Below are 22,447 nucleotides of genomic sequence, written 5' to 3' on the forward strand. Positions count from 1 at the left end.
ATGGAGTTACAAGTTATGTCTACACCGCAGCTGCGAGCAAGCCTCCCAGCCCAGGCAGGAAGACTCACATAAGTAGGGCTCAAGCTAGCATGCTAAAAATAGAAGTGTGGACCCTGCAGCTCAGGTTCTCAAGGTTAGGGGGACGGGTGGGCTTGAGAGCCTGAGCCACAGTGTCCATACTGCTGTTTTTAGTGTATTAGCTTGACACCCAGTAGCGCATGTCTCTTTGCCCATGCTGGAAGTCTTGCTCCCAGCCACAGAATAAACAATACTATGGAGGTCTAGCCTTGTGGTTTGAGCCCCATGCTGCACACCATGTGCTTCCAGCATTAATACTTCCTCTCTATGTTATCAAAAGATTTTATTAACTTTGGATGCCTCCATTTCTGGGAGTCCCCAAACAGCCTCCACACATGCTGAACACCCATAGCTCTTTGTGACTGTGACCTTAACTGGTTTGCATCTGTTTCGCCATCTCTACAATAATATTCTATTACAATCTAATTCTCACAACACTCCTCTGAGGAAAGCTACTGCAACAAATACATAATATTTAAAAATCAGTTAATAAATCACTTTGAAGATAAAAGACACTCTATAAAAAAAGTATTAAGTTCTGTGGATGGAGGGATATCTCATCACTGCACAGTGCTCCAGAAAAATATAGGAATTTTGTTGTTGTTTTTACCAGAGAACTCTCTCACCAGGATCATCTTCTACTGATTCTTCTCTTGTTGACAAACAGTATTTATCCAGTATTGGTAAAACCAGTGGGCTCAGAAGTTAAGAAAGTTATTCCCCATTGATAGTGCCAAGACTGAATACACCGAGGAACTATCTGAGAAATGCAAGCTGTGGATGCTCAGTTTCACTCCATAAACAAAGCAATTGCATAGAAGAAGACTAATCAGTTACTTAAAGGAACAAAGGAGTCATTTTACTAGAAAAATCAGTGATCCATCTAGTCTAATTCCTGCAATGATGTCTGAAGTCAGCTAATCCAACCCTCCTCCAATTGGTGAAGAAAGCGCTATTATGAATATTGTCTATAATAGACCTATTTTCATAAGAATAGTACAGGAGGGAAAAAACAGCCACAGCATATTTATGGATGATTTCTCAAAAATTGTGTAAGAGAAGGGTAATCGTGCAAGATGATTCGTTCTCTAACATTGCCAAGGGAGCAGCTTAGGTGCTCCTCTGCACACATGTTGGGCATGGAAACCAGAATGGCCCAGGCCAATATAGGTACCATACTTAACTTTTTAGAAGACATTCAGATCTTCTGAGTTGTTCATTATACAGAGCTGTGGTGGTGCAGCCCTTTCTGCTGACTGTCTCTCCTCCAGCCCCCAGCTGAGCACCTCCTCCTGCTTGCTTGTATATCCCCAGCCACGTTCTCAAGCCTCATATTTTTTGCTGAACATCAGATTTATACTCTTCAGTTTATCAGCAATGGGGATAACTAACTAAATCTACCCACAGCAAAATGAAAAAAATCACACTCTTCAGATGTGATTTACAGCACACGATTTTTATGGACAGATAAATCAAATTTGAATAATTTTGGAAAAAAGGATTTTTAAAACCTTCTCATGGCTCTTTTCCTTATGCTGCATCTTCAGATTTAAGCTGCGTTTTCTGTAATCTCACAGATCTGCTGTGTTCTCCTGTGAAATCATCACTGAAATAAGGAAATATGTTAATAGGATTTTTTTATGTAACAGATCTGTAATTAGGGTTGGATGCCGGAAGTCTGGATTAGTAGAGAAAGGCAGTATGTACCCCTGGCTCTGGATATGTCTGCGCTGCAAAAAAAGACCGGCAGGTGCTGCAGCAAGTTTCAGAGCCTGGGCCAACTGACTTGGGCTCGTTGGGGCTCATGCTAAAGGGCTAAAAATAGCAGCATAGCCTTTTGGGCTCGGTCTCCTGTTCTGAGAGCCACCCCACTTGCTAGGTATCAGACGCCGGGCTCTGTCCAGCCCAATCCTTAACATCTACATTGCTATTTTTAGCCCCAGTGTAACTGTGCCTTAGTAGGTCACAACTGAGGATGCCAAATTCAAGACAGATTGCTGAGAAATAGGGCAAACTGGTGGTTATTCTTTTATAAGATATACCAAACAAGCCACAGAAGTAAACTCCTGTTTCACCACATTGGCTAACAAGAAAACATAAAGGCAGTTTCCTCAGGCATTCCAGTTCTTATATCACCTCCAAAAATACTGGATTCAGAGATGAGTGGTGCTTTACACCCAGTCTCATCAAATAATAGGTTCTTCTGATCCCAAAGGGCCAGCCACACACCCAGGTCAATATAGAACTTAGATCTTACCCAAAAATCACACTGATGCCAATCCTTTAGTATCTAAATTCTAAAGGTTTATTCATAAAACAAAAGAAAGGTGAGAGTTAAAATTGGTTAAAAGGAATCCATCACATACAGTAATGGCAAAGTTCTTGGTTCAGGCTTGTAGCAGTGATGAATAAACTGCTAGCCTAAGTCAAGTCTCTGGAGTACATTCACAGCTTGGATGGGTCATTCAGTCGATTGTTCAGAGCTTCAGTTTGTAGCAAAGTACCTCCAGAGGTAAGAAGCAGAATTGAAGACAAAATGGAGGTGTTTCCAGCATTTTATAGCTTTTTCCATGTGGAGGGCATCCCACAGCAACAAGATGGAGTTTGGAGTCACATGGGCAAGTCACATGTTCATGCCCAATATCCCTCAGTCATGGCAGAAAGCCATTACCTACACTCCAGACAGCACATTTACATGACAGTCCACCCAGTGTAGATGGACGTCTCCCATGGTCCATTGTCAACCAAGGATTTCTTGAGGAGCCACTTAATTTGAACAGTCCCTCCAAGATGTCCTGGGTGTTACCTTGTGAGCATTACCCCAGGAGCAAACATTTGAAATCCAAGTATAGAGCCAATACTTATAACTTCACATACAAAAATGATACATGTGTACAGATAGCATAATCATAACCATCAAATCATAACCTTTTCATAGACACCTCACTCGACAACCTTTGTACAATATTTGCTGGAAATATATAACAGTGGTTGCAAGAATGATCTATATGGTTATATCGTAATCAGATAACGCCACACACGGGCTCTGAGACTTGCTGCTGCAGGGTTGTTTTTTGTTGTTGTTTTTTTTGCAGTGTAGACATACCATAGTGCTTAGCTTTAAGCCACCTCTGTGCTTCCCATATTTTCAGGGCAGCCAGGGCCATCATGTAAGTTAGATCTTAGGGCTCCTCTAACTTTGACTCTGGTTTCCTGTGGGGCCATGGGACAAATAGTTGGTACACACTGTACTCTGGCCTTGTTCCCTCTCCCAGCTTCGAACGTGGCCCCAAGTCCAGGGGAAGGGCAAATGGGAAACAGCACAGAGCCACTCTGTCATCTAGGGGACCCCCTTATGTAGGGGTATTCTTTGGAGGGGCTGCTTCTGCTCCCTTTATGCCAGCAGCACAAAGTGAAGGAATCAATTTTCCACAGAGAACCGAGCCTGATGTATTTGGGGTCTGGTGGGCTAAGACTAGGTTTTCAAAGCTCTCATACCAGCAGAGTCTATTAAACCTATTAATTGTAATCAGGACTTCGTGGATTTGGCACTCTCTCTTTGTTCCTTAATCAGCTTTACTATTTCTGCCAAGCTACACCTCCTCTGCCAGAGCTGAACAGGCACTTCATAAACCTGGACCTGACTTGTTTCCGTTGTTGAGAAGAGACCTGTGATTCCTAGTTTTTCCACAACTGCCATGAATTTCAGCAAAGGAAACACTTTCTTCTTCACCCCAAGAGTAAAATTAGAAGTTTTACCTCACTAGCAGAGCTGGTAGGTCTCCATTTATTATATACTCCTCCTCATAATGGAGCTTAATGCATCTTGCAGAACGGGGAATACCAGCATAGTACCAGTGGTAACCCTGATACCTTAGTATGGAGAAAGCGCTGGTTCATGTCCTTCCAGGAATCTGTTCCTTATGCATATGAATCATTCATTTGATGTTTACTCACTTGGGGTGAAACACACCCCAGGGAAGAGGATAAGCATAAAATATTAGACTTCACTCAAGCTCCCCTTAAGTTCTAACTGTGGGACTTAAGTGGAGTGCAAGGCCTTTACAATGAAGTGAATCTGACCCGTGGAGCAAGATCCTGAGCTTCACTGGGACGTGGATTTCACTGGGGTCTATGCCTATGAGGGGAGGTTAGGATCAGGCCCTTAGGCACCATTCTGTGTTCTGTGGTATCTAGATCAGTCTTTAACATTTTTTGTTTTACATGTTCCTTGTCAGGGCCTATAATGTGAGTGATCTGACCGAGTGGTCGGAGCCTGGAGTAACATTGGGGTCAGAAGCCATGCCAAGAATTCGCAGCCAGAATCAGAAATCCTGCCCAGGGGCAAGCTGGAGTCAGTAACTGGAGCTAGGGAGAGGAAGCAGGGACCAGGGCCAGGGCATGGTAACAGAAACAAGGAGCAGGAACCCAAGGGTCAGTCACTAGGGCTGCTGCTGACCAGACCCTTGAGAGCTCTCTGCCTGGTTCCTGCTCCTTTTTCCTGTTACTGCTCTCTGTTCCTTGTTCCTGGCCACTGCTTCCTTGCCCTAACTCCAGTTCCGGACTCTGGCTTTGAGCCTTGGTGTGACTTCCAGCTCCAGTTCAAACCTTGGCATGGTTTCTGTCTCAAACTCCGTTTTAACCCTTGGTGTGGCTTGTGACTCTGGTTTAGTCCTTGGCATGGCTTCTGCCTCTGACCATTGGAATGGCTCTTGACTCTGATGCTAATCTGGGCTCCAGCCACTAGGTCACACTGCCCATGTTATGGGCCCTGAGAGTTTGCTCAAAGCCAGGGTGTGTGGCAGGAACAGGGAGCTTTATGGTAAGAGGGGCCCAATCAGCAGTGCTGCTAGCATACAGCTGTTCCCACTGCATCAATGAGTACGGTTCCTGTTTGCAGTTCCCTCATCTGACTTTGGGGTATGGTGGCATAGCTGATGAGGTGTTCCCTCAGTAAGCCCACAAGTCAGGTTTGAAACCTGTGGCGCCTGAGAGCCCTAGAGACAGTCTTCCTCCATAGCTCTAGTCTGACACTGTCTTCACACTAACAGCCATAGAGACAGCATCCCTTCACATGTGGTAGGCGAATCTTTCCCGCATTATCCTGTCAGTAAGTTGCTGAGGCTGTACTACTTAGGGACTAACAGAATGCTTCAGTTTTCTTTTGCAGTCACTGCTTGGTGTCTGTTGCATTTGTAGACCATAGCACTTGCCTGTGTGGTAATACCCAGGTGTATCACAGGAAACTCCATGAGGGCATCATCCAGCTCTCTGATCTTTGTGATGTTGCTGTCAATCCTTAAGGAAGTAGAGGAAGACCACCAGGAGATACCACTGGGCAGCTTTTAGTCCCTGCTGACCTGAGACCTTCCATCCAGTGAGCTAAGGATGTATCTCATTACCACCACACCCCACAACAAGCACTACTTTTCTTCCTTGTCTCCCCAGACCTTTTATTGGTTTTCAAGTGCTCGTGGAAAAGATGTGTGTTTGGATGCATACAGCACAGTGAGGTCAGAGGAGATCTTAAGAGTGAGCGACTTTGTGAAAGCAACAGCTCTGCCACTGAAATTATGAGTTATGCTTTTGAAATCCAGCAGGGAAAACCAATTATTAACATGGATCATCACCCAGCTGAGAGCTAAAATTGAACTTTTGGGTGGAACAAATTATCCTATTGATCAAATCTACATGATTTATGTTTATCATTTCAATTTGGATTAATTATAATGGTGCGCAACAAAACTGCATCCAATTTCCCCATTAATATTAGTCCAGATAATAGCACATGATTTCTCTTTGAGATTCAAAGGAATCCTGATTCTCTTCAGGTACCTGCAGCTCATTTCAGAACTCTCCTTCCTTATTTTCCCCTTTGTGATTGTCTTCTTTTTTTCATTTATTACTGACAGGCATTTTCTTCTCTTTGGACAAACAATGGCCAGGTACTTTGAAAAGACAGTCAGCCTTGGGTTCTTCAGTTGCAAAGGTCAGGCTTCATCTACTTCTATATGATGATTGGAAAATAAGCCTTCATAAGAGGGTTGATGGTCAGCCCAACTTCATAAACACTGAGAGAATGGCCAGATGGCCTTTAAGGTGACCATGGTGAGGCTAGCCACCCACCTTTACAATGGCAGGCAGGTGGAATGGTTCTTGCTTGCTCCCAAGAGGTGTAGTATGTCAGATGTAGCCCCACAGAACAGATAGTTTCTGTCACTTTGAAGTGCTGATATTCCAGGGGTTGCTCAGGACCATGTGCCCAATCCTGCTCCCAATGAAGCCAACAGCAAAATTGCTTCCAGTGGTATGAAGTCATGCCCCATACAGGCAGCAGTGCCTAGACACAATGGCACTGTGACAATGCAGCATGCTCTGTCTTTTGTGTCACAGATTAGCAGTGTGTCTTAACTTTTCCCTTATTAGTTAAGTTATCATGTCTGTGATACTTAGAGGTCATTTCACAACTGTTTGGCATGTCAGCTTCAGACAGCGTTCAACTGACCAAATAAAAATCAGCATTGCAGAAGTGCAGTGCATGTGAAGAAAGGACAGCTGTAAACGTGAGGTATGAAATGATTTCATATTGTAAATATTGAGTTCTGAGGGTCTACTCATGTGCTTAAAGATAAACATATCCTTAACTACCTTGCTGAATTGTAGACTAAAAAGCAAAATTGTCAAATCACCTTGTTCCTCCTGCTTCTGTGACTGGTCAGTAGATCAAATATCAAAGGGTTAATAAGGAACTCTACTGGCCTTACTTGGCAAATCCTCTCCAGTCAATAATAGCCCCACCAAACCCAGAAAAAAAGGAGCTTAAATGCAAAATCATAATCATCCCTCTTCCTTACAAGTTAAGCCTGTGTTGTTAAATTTACAGTGTGTGTGTTGTATCAAACCATACCATATAGCATAATTGTAATCAATCCATACTGTATGACATCAAAGCAACTACTTCTGAAGATCCTAAATCCTATAATGGATGCCAATAGTAAGTGCTCTCCCCCCAACTCCGATACTCATGAGGGAGAGTAAATAATAATGAAGTCACAACTCCACTAAGGCTATACAGGATTCAAAACCACAGTAAAACACGTGCAGTAAACCAGCAGCCCCAATAAGGAACCCTAAATGCCTGTGGGAAAATACCTAGCTGCTCCCCTCCAACAATAGTCCACATCACACATGACAATATAAAGTTGCATATAAAGAAAAAATTCACATGTTCTCACAGCTTTCACTCCAGCTTGTGAAGGCAGGTGCTGCTGCTGCAGTTGGAAAGCATATGTTAGATAAAGCTCCTGGACCATCTACTAAGGGTTGTGACAAAGCCTTAGGTGAATCTTCAGGCTAAAGGGGAAGAACAGTCTTCATTGGCTTCTCCCAGTTAAATACAAAAACATTCAGCAGTTTTAATGGCACAAGTATAAAATAATAATTTTGCAAACTCCAATTAGGCAGGCTGGATAAATCCATATAATTTGAATTCATATTTAGGAAAAAAACAACATGACCAAGATCTGTGCGTAATTCATATGATAATATTGGGTGGCACTATTTGTCTCTTTAGGCACTTATATACCATTACAAATCTAGCCCTGAGTGCTTTGCTGAATTGGGGCCTTGGGCAAGAAACAACTTCAAAACCTAAGCCTGCCTAAATCTAATTTTTTTCATTATGATGCTAGAGTCATTCATAAGGACTTCAATCCCGATTATGCCTAACCTAAATTGCCAACTTTGGAATTGATGTTCAAGGGTAGATCTGGATGTAAGAAAAGATTTGCTGATGTGTACAGTGCTTAGGCTGAGTGTTTGAAGGAAGCTATGCAGAATATGTGACAAATGGGACAAGGAGCTGAGGATGCTGATAGAAAATGAACCTTGGGGAAGAATACAGTTAATGTTTTACTGTTTGTAAAATATATGTTTTACCAATGAAACATGTCAATCAATTCACTATAAATTTAATCGCATGGCTTAGTTCCCAATTGCCAGAAAAAAATGCTATCATACTAAGGGATTTCAGTTTCATACATTAAAATGCAGGAGCGAAGAAGGCTTCATTCCCCCCTCCCCCTCCCATAGCAATATTCCAGACATATCCATCAATATTAGTCTCAGAGGCAATTGCATATAAAACTGTGCAAATAAAATGGATGTGTGATGGTCTATTGTGACGTAGACACCTGGAAGAATCTGCAGTCTGGATTCCTGTGCAGAAATTCAGATCTATTGCTAATTTGGTGGTCGAAAAAAAAGATCACGCTTCTGTGGCCAAGGGAAGAGCATTCTATCACTTAAAGCCCAGCAGTAAGATTTGGCTGGATGCATGCCACAGGAAAAACTTAATCAGATTCTACAACAATTGGACGCATTGTAACAACCCTTTCTGGACTATACTGTGGAAAAAGAAAAGCAATCCTTTATCAATGGGATTATTCATAGCTTTTCTTCATATCTGCCTTCCTCCCCATCCTGAGTTGGTCTTTTATAGGTCCCTTCACACAGTCTCCCCACAGCTGATGTGAGTGGCTTCTCCTCTGCAGCTGCTGACATCTGCAACAGCCTTCCTGCATTCTTCCAGCTCATCAGTTCTCCATCTGTTCTCAAATGTCTGACCAATATGGAGCTTTTCTCCTTTGGTGGCACTGTGTAACTTCTCAATTGCTTTGCTAGTCTTTATTTTTTAATTCAGTGATGGCATTTTTTAACTCTGTAAAGCATTATATGATCCACTTTATATTAAAGGAACAAAATTAAAAAAAAAAGTGTTTTGTACAATCTGTTTGATTTATTTAAAATTCTAGTGTGGTAACCATATATAAACATTGAGAAACCAACCACTCAAAAAAAAAAAAAAAAAAATCAGGAAAAGCTGCCCTCTGTGTTCAAACCTTGAAATATGGATGGACTCTTTTTATCAAACTCGTCATCAACGAATAAAATTGATGGTATGACCGAACATTCTATGTAATTTGTATACAGTAAGGAACAGTGTGTACAGTCTTCCCACTTGGCTTGCTTTTTAACTTTTAATGACACTTACTAAACAAGCCTTCTTTGAAGAAAAAAAATAAAAGACTCTCCCCACTGTTGTCAACTGTGCTGCTACTATTCATGTTATTAAATACATATCGATATCTAGAGTTAGATAAAATAAGTATGGAAATATATATTTATTTCTTCCAAAAAAGAATACACCTGTTATTGCTTAAATATCCAAATAACTGAAAGTAACTTTTTGTAACTGAAAAAGAAAGTGTTAATAACAGTATTAATAATTGCACAGAGAATATTACATTTGCTTGAGGTACATCATGGCCTTGGGGTTGGAGGAAGGGACAGGGAGTCAAGGTTCTGGGGGAACTGTGCAACTGATTCAGTGAGCCTGATATATCAATGAATTCAATGAATATTTTGTTACTGATTTTAGTGGGAGCCAGATCAGGTGGTATAGGAGTAAGGGGCCAGGTTTATAAAGGTATTTAGGTGCCTAAAGATGCATATGGGCACTTAGTAGGATTTATTACTACACTTAACTCAGGGGAGTTAGGTGCCCAAGTTGCTGAGACGCATTTGTGGTTCTTTCTAGCCACACATCTGCATTTTTTAGGCACCTTTGTATCTATGTAAACTTGGCCTAAGAAGCTTCACTTCTTTGCATTCAGTTTACTCATCAATACATTTGGGTAAGATGGTCTGATGACTCAACAGAAATAAACAATTATTAGTAAGCAGTTTTCAACAAGGTAATTAGCATAAATCCAAGCAAGTCACCATAACAACAAATATCCTGCTCAGCCTTTAGTTTGTCTGGGCCTCAGAAACTGTGCCCTCAGTTACAACCAGGCAACCCCACTGGAGTCAGGGTAGTTCCATATGTACTACTTCGAGTAGAATTTGATCTAGCTCACTTAGATCACACTTTTAAAAGAAGCACAATGGAAATGGTACTGTCATGACCTCCCTACTTGCCCACCCATAGGTCAGCACAGACACAGAAGTGCTAGGAATAAAATGGATACTGTTCAGAAATGGCAAAGATATTGGACACAGAGAAATGAGGGCAGGAAGAGAACGATCCTGGAAATGCTGACCATTTGCATGGGGTGGGGCAACTCAGACACAGCATTTTAACTTGTCAAGTAAACAAATGTACCACAACATGTATCAGAGTTCTTGAAGTTCCTATTCCAAGGCAACTGAAACAATATTAAATGTTGAGCAAAGAAAATTGAATCTGCTAGAGTTAGACCCTTCATTTCATAAAACGTTACTAAACAATTCAGCACACATCATTGCCTGATGCCAAATCTAATTTCGTTTTTCTTGTCCTTTACTTCATCTCTGTAGATTATATTCTAGTGAGTGTATGATTCCATTTTCTTTCACTCTTAGGAGTGAAGTGCCTGTCACATCGCTGCCGCTTCCAAATTCAGCTTCTCCTGATTTATCCAATTCGTTCTTATGTCTCTACGCGGGGCTCTCAATCCCATTCTGACTATTGAACCACTTCCTCCAGAAGAATCTAGCTTTGGTTTTCTATGGCTGATGCAAAGATCCCTAGTCACTTCTCTTGTCACACACAAACCTTGAACGTGTGCTGCTGTTGCGATATATTTTCTCAGCTGGGTCCAGATGTCTTATCTGAGGCCACTCTGCAGCCATGCCACTCACACACACACAGTATGTTTAAAACATTTTTAAAATGTACATCTTATTTGCATATGCAAGTAATGTAACCTAGCCATGTCTGTTAAGCACTGGTGGTCTCCTCAAGTCGAGGCCAGCAACTAAAGTGTCTACAAATAAGGCTGTACCACAGTGATATTCCCTCTGAACTAGAGATGAGTGAATATTAAATTCATACTTGGCTATTGGTGATTAACACAAGAGTTGTGGCAACTATTGTGTGTTCAGTTTCAGGGATGGATCCACATTTATTACCCCAAAATGACAGCCTGTGCTGAGAGCAATATCCTGTCAGCTCTGTGCCCCCTTTCAAAATGGGAAGAAAGACAGGGTGAGGGGGAAGTCACCAGATGATAAACGGGAGGAGAGATTAAGAGAAGAACTGAGTAAACAAAGGCTTCTTAACTGTGCTGTGGACTTCCCCCCCCAACCCACCCCCAGAGTATTTCCATCCCACCCAAAGACAGCAAGTGTGGTATGCAGTGCAGTGAAGTCACCCTTAAACCCACACTGTCTCTGAATGGAGTCTGAGACAGCAACAGTATAATCATGGTTGCCCGATGTCCTGGCTCCTGACAAGACCCTACGATGTTGAGTCAGTATGACTAACTAACATAGCCATTCGCTGACTTCAACACCATTATGAAAACCACCACAAAGCAGCATCACCAATGGTGACTAAGTTGTAGCTTTCCCTGTCTCTGCTCAAAGCAAGACCCAGAGAATTGTGTCCATACTGTAGAGTCCCTATCACACTAAGTACTCCAGTGAATTGATTTTCCTCTCATATAGACTAGTATAAATCAGGGGAGACTCCATTAAGTGAATGGTCTTTCACTCACAGTTGTTTTACACCAGTGTGAGGAGGCTCGGTCCCCAAAAAAGCCACCTTGCCACGAATGCAGCATGTTCATCAGTTAGATCAGTAAGGGCACAATATAACTGACCCTATCTTACACAGCCATTTGAATGTCGTACATGGCAGATAGCTAGCTCACAGCCAGGTTTTTGAGAAGATGGAATCGCTCAGGAGAAGGGGAGGATAAAGAGGGAAAGAACAGTCTGTCCTAATGCCACAAGTAAGAATAAAAATAATCCACCTCTCTAATATGGCTAATTTCTTGAGCCAACCCTGCTGCTTTCACATTCCCACTCCCCTGACTGATTCACAATCACATTCTCCACCCTTCTGTAACTGGATAGCAGATTGTGGGGCTGGAATTAGAGGTACCACCTCCTGCGTGTTCTTTATTTCTTGTTCGCTCTGGAACAGCTGTTGGTCTTGGTCTTTGCCAATTAGGGAGGAGGGAAGGAGGCAATTACAGCAGACTTTTGCTGATGTTTTGATGAAACTTCTCTGAACCTTTGGCTGTTCTTCAGGAGCAGGGGGCACCACTGCTCCTGAAAAGGTCTCAGGCTCCCACAGGCTTCCAGGAGTAGCAGCCAGTCAAATATCAGACACTGTTCTATATTTCAGAGCTGCAAATGTTCTTTAGGCCTGAGGCCACATACTCCTTTAACTTGTCCCTGATCCTTTTCAGTGAACCTTGATTGCATCAACATCTTTTCTCACTTTCCAAATAAGCAACATAATTGAAATTTGTAAAAATTCAGAGCTTTAGAATATTACAGAAGTCACATCTGGGGACCAGCAAGGAGGTGATCTGCCTGATAAAACTCATTACGGCTCTATTCCCTGGATCTCTTTTTACAGCGAGGCTGAAAGGAGTACTCACAAGGCATCACTTTCATGAAGCTTTTCACCCCACAGACTCACGGGATTTGCTTCCCTTCTTACAAGATAATCCCTCTTAAACCACAACAACTGGATTTTGCTTCTGTCCCTGCCACAGACTTTAGCCTAAATTTTCAGAAGTGCCCATTCATCTTGGGGCACTGATTTTGCAGGACTCACAACTTCATCTGAAGCCAGTTGGGACTCCTCAGCATCTCTGAAAGTCAGGCCCCAGGCACCCAGCATTAGAGGCCATTTGAGAAAACTCAGCTTTTCTGTCTGGCAAAGAGAACCCACATGCAGCCAAACATTTATCAAAACACACTAAAGTACAATTTTGGCTCAGCCACCCTGAGCCACTTCCCCAGCGTTCAACCAAAGAACAGAAGGGACCCACCAGGCTTGTCTTCCCTAACACAAACGTGCTCAGGAAGAGCAGGGCAGTTAGAGGAAGGCTTCATTACCTTCACTCACGCTTGTAAACACGGATGGAAGAGTACAAATCACAGCCAGTAAGGAATTACATAGAGAGCCCAAAAAGGAAAGGAGTACATGTGGCACCTTAGAGACTAAAATTTATTTGAGCATAAGCTCGGGTGAGCTACAGCTCACTTCATCGGATGCATTCAGTGGAAAATACAGTGGGGAGATTTATATACATAGAGAACATGAAACAATGGGTGTTACCATACACACTGTAATGAGAGTGATCACTTAAGATGAGCTATTACCAGCAGGAGGGGGAGGAGGGGGAAGAAAACCTTTTGTAGTGATAATCAAGGTGGGCCATTTCCAGCAGTTGACAAGAACGTCTGAGGAACAGTGGGGGGGGGGGGGGGGGAGAAATAAACATGGGGAAATAGTTTTACTTTGTGTAATGACCCATCCACTCCCAGTCTCTATTCAAGCCTAAGCCCTGGTCTACACTAGGACTTTAGGTCGAATTTAGCAGCGTTAAATCGATGTAAACCTGCACCCGTCCACACGATGAAGCCCTTTATTTCGACTTAAAGGGCTCTTAAAATAGATTTCCGTACTCCACCCCTGACAAGTGGATTAGCGCTTAAATCGGCCTTGCCGGCTCGAATTTGGGGTACTGTGGACACAATTCGATGGTATTGGCCTCCGGGAGCTATCCCAGAGTGCTCCATTGTGACCGCTCTGGACAGCTCTCTCAACTCAGATGCACTGGCCAGGTAGACAGGAAAAGAACTGCAAACTTTTGAATCTCATTTCCTGTTTGGCCAGCGTGGCAAGCTGCAGGTTACCATGCAGAGCTCATCAGCAGAGGTGACCATGATGGAGTCCCAGAATCACAAAAGAGCTCCAGCATGGACTGAACGGGAGGTACGGGATCTGATCGCTGTATGGGGAGAGGAATCCATGCTATCAGAACTCTGTTCCAGTTTTCGAAATGCCAAAACCTTTGTCAAAATCTCCCAGGGCATGAAGGACAGAGGCCGTAACAGGGATCCGAAGCAGTATCACGTGAAACTTAAGGAGCTGAGGCAAGCCTACCAGAAAACCAGAGGGGCGAACAGCCGCTCCGGGTCAGAGCCCCAAACATGCCGCTTCTAGGATAAGCTGCATGCCATTTTAGGGGGTTCAGCCACCACTACCCCAGCCGTGTTGTTTGACTCCTTCAATGGAGATGGAGGCAACACGGAAGCAGGTTTTGGGGACGAAGAAGATGATGATGATGATGATGAGGTTGTAGATAGCTCACAGCAAGCAAGCGGAGAAACCGGTTTTCCCAACAGCCAGGAACTGTTTCTCACCCTGGACCTGGAGCCAGTACCCCTTGAACCCATCCAAGGCTGCCTCCTGGACCCGGCAGGCGGAGAAGGGACCTCCGGTGAGTGTACCTTTTAAAATACTATACATGGTTTAAAAGCAAGCATGTGAAAGGATTAATTTGCCCTGGCATTTGCGGCTCTCCTGGATGTACTCCCAAAGCCTTTGCAAAAGGTTTCTGGGGAGGGCAGCCTTATTGCATCCTTCATGGTAGGACACTTTACCACTCCAGGCCAGTAACACGTACTCGGGAATCATTGTACAACAAAGCATTGCAGTGTATGTTTGCTGGCGTTCAAACAACATCCGTTCTTTATCTCTCTGTTATCCTCAGGAGAGAAAGATATCATTCATGGTCTCCTGGTTGAAATAGGGTGCTTTTCTTCAGGGGATATTCAGAGGAGCCCATTCCTGCTGGGCTGTTTGCCTGCGGCTGAACAGAAATGTTCCCCACTGTTAGCCATGGGGAGGGTTGAGGGGGTAGCCACGCGGTGGGGGGAGGCAAAATGCGACCTTGTAACGAAAGCACATGTGCTATGTATCTAATGTTAACAGCAAGGTTTACCCTGAAAGACTGTAGCCACTGTTTTATAAAATGTGTCTTTTTAAATACCGCTGTCCCTTTTTTTTTCCTCCACCAGCTGCATGTGTTTCAATGATCACAGGATCTTCTCCTTCCCAGAGGCTAGTGAAGATTAGAAAGAAAAAAAAAAAACGCACTCGTGATGAAATGTTCTGAGCTCATGCTGTCCTCCCACACTGACAGAGTTCAGACGAATACATGGAGGCAAATAATGTCAGAGTGCAGGAAAGCACAAAATGACCGGGAGGAGAGGTGGCGGGCTGAAGAGAGTAAGTGGCGGGCTGAAGACAGGGCTGAAGCTCAAATGTGGCGGCAGCGTGATGAGAGGAGGCAGGATTCAATGCTGAGGCTGCTGGAGGACCAAACCAGTATGCCCCAGTGTATGGCTGAGCTGCAGCAAAGGCAGCTGGAGCACAGACTGCCACTACAGCCCCTGTGTAACCAACCGCCCTCCTCCCCAAGTTCCATAGCCTCCACACCCAGACGCCCAAGAATGCGGTGGGGGGGGGCACCGGCCAACCAGTCACTCTGCCACAGAGGATCGCCCAAAAAAAAGAAGGCTGGCATTCAATAAATTTTAAAGTTGTAAACTTTTAAAGTGCTGTGTGGCATTTTCCTTCCCTCCTCCACCACCCCTCCTGGGCTACCTTGGTAGTCATCCCCCTATTTGTGTGATGAATGAATAAAGAATGCATGAATGTGAAGCAACAATGACTTTATTGCCTCTGCAAGCAATGATTAAAGGGAGAAGGGGAGGGTGGTTAGCTTGCAGGGAAGTAGAGTGAACCAAGGGGCGGGGGGTTTCATCAAGGAGAAACAAACAGAACTTTCACACCGTAGCCTGGCCAGTCATGAAACTGGTTTTCAAAGCTTCTCTGATGCGTACCACGCCCTCCTGTGCTCTTCTAACCGCCCTGGTGTCTGGCTGCATGTAACCAGCAGCCAGGCGATTTGCCTCAACCTCCCACCCTGCCATAAACGTCTCCCCCTTACTCTCACAGCTATTGTGGAGCACACAGCAAGCAGTAATAACAGTGGGAATATTGGTTTCGCTGAGGTCTAAGCGAGTCAGTAAACTGCGCCAGCGCACCTTTAAACGTCCAAATGCACATTCTACCACCATTCTGCACTTGCTCAGCCTGTAGTTGAACAGCTCCTGGCTACTGTCCAGGCTGCCTGTGTACGGCTTCATGAGCCATGGCATTAGGGGTAGGCTGGGTCCCCAAGGATACATAGAGGCATTTCAATGTCCCCAACAGTTGTTTTCTGGTCTGGGAATAAAGTCCCTTCCTGCAGCTTTTGAAACAGACCAGAGTTCCTGAAGATGCGAGCGTTATGTACTTTTCCCGGCCATCCCACGTTGATGTTGGTGAAACGTCCCTTGTGATCCACCAGAGCTTGCAGCACTATTGAAAAGTACCCCTTGCGGTTTACGTACTCGCCGGCTTGGTGCTCCGGTGCCAAGATAGGGATATGGGTTCCGTCTATGGCCCCACCACAGTTAGGGAATCCCATTGCAGCAAAGCCATCCACTATGACCTGCACATTTCCCAGGGTCACTACCCTTGATATCAGCAGATCTTTGATTGCGTGGGCTACTTGCATCACAGCAGCCCCAACAGTAGATTTGCCCACTCCAAATTGATTCCCAACTGACCGGTAGCTGTCTGGCGTTGCAAGCTTCCACAGGGCTATCGCCACTCGCTTCTCAACTGTGAGGGCTGCTCTCATCTTGGTATTCATGCGCTTCAGGGCAGGGGAAAGCAAGTCACAAAGTTCCATGAAAGTGCCCTTACGCATGCGAAAGTTTCGCAGCCACTGGGAATCGTCCCAGACCTGCAACACTATGCGGTCCCACCAGTCTGTGCTTGTTTCCCGAGCCCAGAATCGGCGTTCCACAGCATGAACCTGCCCCATTAGCACCATGATGCATGCATTGGCAGGGCCCATGCTTTCAGAGAAATCTGTGTCCATGTCCTGATCACTCACGTGACCGCGCTGACGTCGCCTCCTCGCCCGGTATCGCTTTGCAATACGACTGCTAGCCATCCTCATCTCTTGCCTGCCCGGCAGAAGATGGTACAGTACGACTGCTAGCAATCCATATTGCCTGCCTGCTCACTATAAGATGGTTCAATAGGACTGACTGCAGGACTAAAGAGAATGACCTGGTCAAGTCACTCCAAATTTAGTCCCTGCGCCCATGTCTGCCCAGGCACTCCTGGCCGATGTGGCTAGGAGCACCTCGGACATGACGATGACGGCTACCAGTCATATTGCACCGTCTGCTGCCAGAAGGCAATGGGTTGCTGCTACTGTGTAGCAATGCAGTACCGCGTCTGCCAGCACCCAGGAGACATACGGTGACGGTTACCTGAGCGGGCTCCATGCTTGCAGTGGTATGGCATCTACACAGGTAACTCAAGAAAAAAGGCGCAAAACGATTGTCTTCCCTTGTTTTCACGGAGGGAGGGAGGGAACGGGGATATGTACCCAGAACCACCCGCGACAATGTTTTAGCCCCATCAGGCATTGGGATCTCAACCCAGAATTCCAATGGGCAGCGGAGACTGCAGGAACTGTGGGATAGCTACCCACAGTGCAACACTCCGGAAGTCGACGCTTGCCTCGGTACTGTGGAAGCACTCCGCCGAGTTAATGCACTTAGAGCATTTTCTGTGGGGACACACACACTTGAATATATAAAAGCGATTTCTAAAAAACCGACTTCTATAAATTCGACCTTATTCCGTAGTGTAGACATACCCTAAGTTAATTGTATCCAGTTTGCAAATTAATTCCAATTCAGTAGTCTCTCAATGGAGTCTGTTTTTGAAGTTTTTTTGTTGAAGAATTGCCACTTTTAGGTCTGTAATCGAGTGACCAGAGAGATTGAAGTGTTCTCCGACTGGTTTTTGAATGTTATAATTCTTGACGTCTGATTTGTGTCCATTTATTCTTTTATGTAGAGACTGTCCAGTTTGACCAATGTACATGGCAGAGGGGCATTGCTGGCACATGATGGCATATATCACATTGGTAGATGTGCAGGTGAACAAGCCTCTGATAGTGTGGCTGATGTGATTAGGCCCTGTGATGGTGTCCCCTGAATAGATATGAGGACACAGTTGGCAACGGGCTTTGTTGCAAGGATAGGTTCCTGGGTTAGTGGTTCTGTTGTGTGGTTGCTGGTGAGTATTTGCTTCAGGTTTGGGGGCTGTATGTAAGCAAGGACTGGCCTGTCTCCCAAGATCTGTGAGAGTGATGGGTCGTCCTTCAGGATAGGTTGTAGATCCTTGATGATGTGTTGGAGAGGTTTTAGTTGGGGGCTGAAGGTGACGGCTAGTAGCGTTCTGTCATTTTCTTTGTTGGGCCTGTCCTGTAGTAGGTGACTTCTGGGTACTCTTCTGGCTCTGTCAATCTGTTTCTTCACTTCGGCAGATGGGTATTGTAGTTGTAAGAACGCTTGATAGAGATCTTGTAGGTTTTTGTCTCTGTCTGAGGGATTGGAGCAAATGCAGTTGTATCTCAGAGCTTGGCTGTAGACAATGGATCGTGTGATGTGGTCTGGATGAAAGCTGGAGGCACGTTGGTAAGTATAGCCGCCAGTAGGTTTCCGGTATAGGGTAGTGTTTATGTGACCATTGCTTATTAGCATCATAGTGTCCAGGAAGTGGATCTCTTGTGTGGACTGGTCCAGGCTGAGGTTGATAGGTGGGATGGAAATTGTTGAAATCATGGTGGAATTCCTCAAGGGCTTCTTTTCCATGGGTCTAGATGATGAAGATGTCATCAATGTAGCGCAAGTAGAGTAGGGGCATTTGGGGACGAGAGCTGAGGAAACATTGTTCTAAGTCAGCCATAAAAATGTTGGCATACTGTGGGGCCATGGGGATACCCATAGCAGTGCCGCTGATTTGAAGGTATACATTGTCCCCAAATGTGAAATAGTTATGGGTGAGGACAAAGTCACAAAGTTCAGACACCAGGTTTGCCGTGACATTATCGGGGATACTGTTCCTGACAGCTTGTAGTCCATCTTTGTGTGGAATGTTGATGTAGAGGGCTTCTACATCCATAGTGGCCAGGATGGTGTTTTCAGGAAGATCACCGATGGATTGTAGTTTCTTCAGGAAGTAAGTGGTGTCTCGAAGATAGCTGGGAGTGCTGGTAGCGTAGGGCCCGAGGAGGGAGTCTACATAGCCAGACAATCCTGCTGTCAGGGTGCCAGTGCCTGAGATGATGGGGCGTCCAGGATTCCAGGTTTTTGGATCTTGGGTAGCAGACCGAATACCCCAGGTCGGGGTTCCAGGGGTGTGTCTGTGTGGATTTGTTCTTGTGCTTTTTCAGGAAGTTTCTTGAGCAAATGGTGTAGTTTCTTTCGGTAACTCTCAGTGGGATCAGAGGGTAATGACTTGTAGAAGGTGGTGTTGGAGAGCTGCCTAGCAGCCTCTTGTTTATATTCTGACCTATTCACGATGACGACAGCACCTCCTTTGTCAGCCTTTTTGATTATGATGTCAGTTGTTTCTGAGGCTGTGGATGGCATTGTGTTCTGCACGACTGAGGTTATGGGGCAAGTGATGCTGCTTTTCCACAATTTCAGCCTGTGCATGTCGGCGGAAGCACTCTATGTAGAAGTCCAGTCTGTTGTTTCGACCTTCAGGAGGAGTCCACCCAGAATCTTTCTTTTTGTAGTATTGGTAGGAAGGTCTCTGTGGGTTAGTATGTTGTTCAGAGGTGTGTTGGAAATATTCCTTAGTCGGAGACGTCGAAAATAGGATTCTAGGTCACCACAGAACTGTATCGTGTCCTTGGGGGTGGAGGGGCAGAAGGAGAGGCCCTGAGATAGGACAGATTCTTCTGCTGGGCTAAGAGCAGAGTTGGATAGATAACAATATTGCTGGGTGGGTTAAGGGAACCACTGTTGTGGCCTCTTGTGGCATGTAGTAGTTTAGATAGTTTAGTGTCCTTTTTCTTTTGTAGAGAAGCAAAGTGTGTGTTGTAAATGGCTTGTCTAGTTTTTGTAAAGTCCAGCCACGAGGAAGTTTGTGTGGAAGGTTGGATTTTTTATAAGAGTATCCAGTTTTAGAGCTCATTCTTAATCTTTCCCTGTTTGCTGTAGAGGATGATTCCGCAGTTTCTTTGAGAGCGTGTGGCACAAGCTGTCAGCATAGTCTGTGTGGTATGTAGATTGTAATGGATTTTTTACCTTCAGTCCTTTTGGTATGATGTCCATTTGTTTGCATTTGGAAAGGAATGTTGTCTGTCCGTATCTGTATGAGTTTTTTCATGAAGTTGATAGATTTCCACTCCATACGGCTAAATTCAGTGCCTTGCATAATGACAGGTTTCAGAGTAGCAGCCGTGTTAGTCTGTTTTCGCAAAAAGAAAAGGAGTACTTGTGGCACCTTAGAGACGAACAAATATATTTGAGCATAAGCTTTCGTGAGCTACAGCTCACTTCATCGGATGCCCAGCGTTCTTGCCTATCACAGGGATTGATCGGGGTGTGGCTCTGGGAGAGCCAAGAAATTCCTGCAGTGATAGCTACCTAGGGGGAAGGGTGTGTGCTCTCTCCTTCCAGGCTGCTGAAAGATGGCAAGACAAGTGGCTGCTACTAAGTGTTCCAAGTTGCTTTAGTCCTGTTGTTCTAATCTTTGTGTTAATAAAGCTACCCCTGAGGAACGGGACTTGATCTGAACTATAGTTTGGGACTTTACTTTCCCAGTGGATGAGTCTGCCTGCTGGATGACAATTTAATGTACTTTAATGTTTCTTTGAAAAAAAACGATGGGCTGCCCTCTTATATGCTGGCATGGAGGAACCCCTTTCTTTAAGATTTCATTCATTGACCATAAACTCAAACACACCCATGACAAGTAAAGGAATGATGCATCTAGGTTATTTAATACAAGTATCTCTACACTTGATATATGGTTGTGAATTTTCATCAGATCTAGAACATCACATACGTTAATGGCCCGATCTTCCTCTCACTTGATGCAAATCAGAAGTAATTCCACTGAAGTAAATGGAATAACACTAGGATACAGGTAACAGGAGTAAGAGGAAAAGCAGGCTGTTAGGGTATGTCTATACTGCAATCAAACACCTGTGGCTGGCCCCTGTCAGCTGACTGGGGCTCAGGCTATGGGGCTATAAAATTGCCGTGTACATTTTTGGGCTCAGGCTGGAGCCCACACTTTGGGGCTCTCCCCCTGTGCAGGGTCCCAGAGCCTGGGATAGCTACACTGCAGGTTTATAGCCCCAGAGCTCAAACCCAGCAAACCTGAGTCAGCTGAGTTGTTTTATTGCAATGTAGACATACCCTTAAATCCGCTCACAGTCTCAAGGTTCTGATAGCAATTCATTTTAATCAAATAAACTGTCAGTTTCTGCCTAGATTATAGTTTAGGAGGTCAGTGACAATTTGTTTGCATTTCTTCTGCTGATCAAATCTGTCTTTCATCTTATTTTCAATCACTCAGTGACACCAGTTCTCAGTTAATTTTTTTTAAATAGAGCCTTATCACATAAATGACCCAAACTAACATTTGTATGCCTGGAGGATATGACTCGTTCATTTAAATTGATTTATGAAACCATTTTTCATAGTTTTACTAGGCAGCATACTAAAGTCAGACACTTTTCAAAACTATTTATAACATAGGGTAGCATTCATTCCGACAGCACAACCTATCCTGATTTCATCACTGTCTCCCCTTCCCCACCATATTAATATTGGATGGAATTCACCTCTGTTTAGATAGTCTGTGCAAGATTTCTGTGCCATTCAAATCCCACATAAGCCCTATTTTGAGGATTAATGAATTTTTTAAAAAATTCTCTGTTGCACCAGTTTTATGCCTGTATACCTCCATGGAAATCAATGGGTCTGGCCCAAGGAGTTCAGCTTTGGCTATTTTAATGTGATAATCAAACAGGCAGGAGATGGTGACCTATAGATTTGTAGGTCTCCTTTCGAAGACTAATCCGAAACCAGTTGATGTCAGAGTGGAGTCTTGCCACTGATTCCACGGCCTGCCTTAGAAAACAGAGGAGGATTTGAATCACTGTCCCAGCGCCTAACAAGAACCTAAGCCTATTAAGTTTGTGACAAATCAAAAAATTTGAACCCTTGTCGACTAGACTGGGGCAGCCATTAATGGTTTCAGACTGCATCAGATATGTGATCTCTGAATGAAGACATGGGTCAAGTATCTGGGAGAGAAGTCTGAGACTATTACTGTTATTATATTATTTGTGATTTATCCTGGAATATCTTAAGACATTTTAGGAAAGTGGCGAGTTGATGCTGACAGAGAAAACTGTGAATTTAGCTATTATCATCACTTGAATCAATCAGTCCTTCAGCCCTCGTATAGATTGCACTGAACGCAACACTTCTTCCATTTTTCTCATATCCTGGCCTTCCTTTTCCATGTGTGGCCATGTGTTTTCACTATAAAATCTTCCTATCTCTTTGGAGGTCAGCTGAGTGGTTGTTTCAGTTCCCGTGAGTACCGCTCGGCGACAGCTGCAGTCCATCAATTGTC

The 22,447-nt window shown here is 44.3% G+C and overlaps 1 protein-coding gene across 2 annotated transcripts in view; it reads left to right on the top strand.

Moving 5' to 3' along the window:
• The window catches only part of LOC311526913 (C2 calcium-dependent domain-containing protein 4C-like), a 70,384-nt gene that overhangs the window by 9,153 nt on the left and 38,784 nt on the right, over positions 1–22,447 (top strand). Inside the window, exon 2 of one of the 2 annotated variants that reach the window (XR_014713188.1) lies at positions 8,579–8,727. The exons of the other annotated variant lie outside the window; for it this stretch is intronic. The gene's annotated coding sequence lies outside the window, so the exon portion shown is untranslated. Of the gene's footprint in view, positions 1–8,578; positions 8,728–22,447 lie in introns of those variants that run through there. 2 annotated transcript variants of the gene reach the window in all.

This window comes from Lepidochelys olivacea (assembly GCF_965140295.1).
Source record: "Lepidochelys olivacea isolate rLepOli2 genome assembly, chromosome: 10".
Classification (NCBI taxonomy): domain Eukaryota; kingdom Metazoa; phylum Chordata; order Testudines; family Cheloniidae; genus Lepidochelys; species Lepidochelys olivacea.